The sequence below is a fragment of the Heptranchias perlo genome, unplaced genomic scaffold, assembly GCF_035084215.1.
Source record: "Heptranchias perlo isolate sHepPer1 unplaced genomic scaffold, sHepPer1.hap1 HAP1_SCAFFOLD_52, whole genome shotgun sequence".
Classification (NCBI taxonomy): Eukaryota; Metazoa; Chordata; class Chondrichthyes; order Hexanchiformes; family Hexanchidae; genus Heptranchias; species Heptranchias perlo.
In genome coordinates, this window is record NW_027139537.1 from 7,223,138 (window position 1) to 7,225,844 (window position 2,707).

Genomic DNA, 2,707 nt, shown 5'->3' on the forward strand with positions numbered 1-2,707 from the left:
CCAGTTCCCCGACCAGATGGTTGATGCCATTTGGCAGAACGTCTTGTCGCCAGAACTGACCAACAGGCACCAGGATGTGGCCTGGATGATGGTGAGAAGGGCCCTCCCAGTGCAGTCCTTCCAACACACATGGAATCTCAGCATCACCTCGAGCTGCCTTCAAGGTTGCGGGAATGGGACCGTCGTCCGTCTCCTGGTGGACTGGACCTTCATGCAGAATGTGTGTGGAGAGATGCGTTGGCAGCTGTCCCAGTTCATCCCCAACACCTCGGTAACACAGGACGCTGTGCTCTACGGACTGATCCCCGAGAGGCACACCGAGACAGATATCAGCTGCTGCTGGAAGACCATCAACTCGGTGAAGGAGGCCCTTTCGTCCGCCCGAAACCTGCTGGTCTTCCAGCTGAAGGAGCTGTCCACGACCGAGTGTTGCCGATTGGCACACTCCAAGGTCCAGGAGAACGTGCTGCGGGACGCACTGAGGCGCGTTGCGGCCGACGAAAGGGCCCTATGGGGAAAGAGCACCGTGTAAAGCCATCCCACCTTTTATTATACAAAATGTATTATAAGACATGTACTGTGTGTTGTATTGAAATAATGGGATCATAGTGTGTGCGATATGTTTTGTATTGTTTTGAATTGAAATTGCAAACTTTAACCCTGAACTGTATGTATCATTAAATTTTATGAAATAAAGTATATTTTGAAAATAAATAAAAATTGCTGCTCAACGGCGCTCCTTTGAGCAGCGAGAGACCTGTCCGAAAAATTGACAAAAGTCTTTTTTGCCTGAAAGTGAGTGCGGTTTGATGTGTTGTTGCTCAAAGGCACTCCCTGCTGGTGAGCAGAGGCAAATGCTCGAACAAAACAGCTTTAAGGTTTGAGAAAGGAAAAGCGCCAACATTTTAAGCAAGAAGCAGTCTGTGAAGTGAAGAAAGCGGCCTTGAGCTCAATACCGCTTACTCCGAAAGCACGTTCGTTATTTTGAGCCAGAATTAAACCAACGATTTATGAGTGATTTTGCTTTCAAGTTTTAACCTCGACAAGTTTTCCACGCTACCAGCTGAGCTATTGATTGTTCACCGTGCGCCTTTTGACACTCCCCGACTCGTGGAATCGCGTGGGCATGACCGAGACTGACTCGGTACCTGCTCATACCGCGGCGCTGTGGGAGTGTGAGCACCGACTTACTCTACACACCCTGGGCCAGTGGAGCAATGGAGAATTCAGAAGTTTGTTGGTTCGATTTCCACCTGGATGGAGAGTTTTTGCAAACTGCCGATTACTTTATGATTTTATACCTTGCAAACTGGCCTACTTGGTAGTGCTGCCTGGAAAGTTATGCATCAAGTGCCTTCTTAGCGCAGCAGATAGCGCGTCAGTCTCATAATCTGAAGGTCCTGAGTTCAATCCTCAGAGAAGGTATCATTGTGCTTTTTATTTCCATCTTTGCTCAAGACCAAAATCAAGAATTTTTGCTTCCTGCAGCACATAAAAAGATTTGCTGCTCCTTGACCTCTCTGTACCATAGCACGCAGTGAAGCTTAAGAAGTACATGGACCATGGGCTCGCTGAAAACTGACACCACTTCTGTTTCTGGACAATTGACCCAAGTCAAAAGGTGAGTGGAGAATGCAACAATCGATCCTGCTATCTCTCACATGCTCAGCGAGCACTCGACTTGAATCGTAGAAAGATTACAGCATGAAAGGAGGCCATTCGGCCCATCAAGACCACACCAGCTCTCTGCAAGAGCAAGCTGAGCTATCAAAAGGAAGCAGCGTCTTTCTCTCTCTTTGGTGATTGTTCACCGTGCACCATTTGACTCGCCCGGACTCATGGAATCGCGTGGGCATGAACGAGACTGACTCGGTAACTGCTCATTCTTCAGCGCCGTGGGACTGTGAGTTACTATATGCTTTTTGAAAACTGGGCCAGTGGAGCAATGGATCACGAGTGGAGGTTCGATTCCCGTTTGATTCGAAAGTCTCTGCGAATTTTTTTTATTACAAAACATACATTACTGCATAAAATTTAAGAATACACAGAGTTAAAATTAAATTTCACAATTTCGAAGCAATAAAGTACAATACAGATCGTATCTCACGGTATGAACCGTCCAGTTAAAGGGGCCTCATGCTGTGATCTCACGGTGTGAACCGTCCAGTTAAAGGGGCCTCATGCTGTGATCTCACGGTGTGAACCGTCCAGTTAAAGGGGCCTCACCTTGTGATCTCACGGTGCGATCCATCCAGTTAAAGGGGCCTCAAAGATTATCTTTCGCTCCAGAGTCCGCTCCGTGGAGCAGGACGAGAAGTGCTCGCGTTTCTTCTTCCAGAAGCTGCTCAGGGAGACTTCTGTGATCAGCAGCCTGAAGAAGGAAGAGGGCTCGGTGACGTCTTCACAGAACGACATACTGAGTCCACTCCACCTTGTAATTTGCTAATTTACCTCATGCTCATGCTTTAATATTGCATTTTTTGATAAAGATTAGAAAGTTATTTGATAAACTTGAGTAACGAAGGAGGAGAGTCAGAAATCGATATAGAAAAACCAACAGAGGAATAAACAGGTGGAGGGAGAAACAGATATATAGAGATCGGGAGATAAAGGTAGATAGATAGATAGTTATATAGATAGGTAGATGGATAGATAGAGATAGATCGATCGGTAGATAGATATATAGAGAGATGGATAGAGAGATATA

The 2,707-nt window shown here is 46.4% G+C and overlaps 1 non-coding gene across 1 annotated transcript; it reads left to right on the forward strand.

The window, feature by feature from the left end:
* Positions 1-1,352: 1,352 nt before the first annotated feature.
* Positions 1,353-1,425, forward strand: trnam-cau (transfer RNA methionine (anticodon CAU)). Its single transcript has one exon. It is a non-coding gene; the product is annotated as a tRNA-Met (tRNA).
* The last annotated feature ends 1,282 nt before the right edge of the window (positions 1,426-2,707 follow it).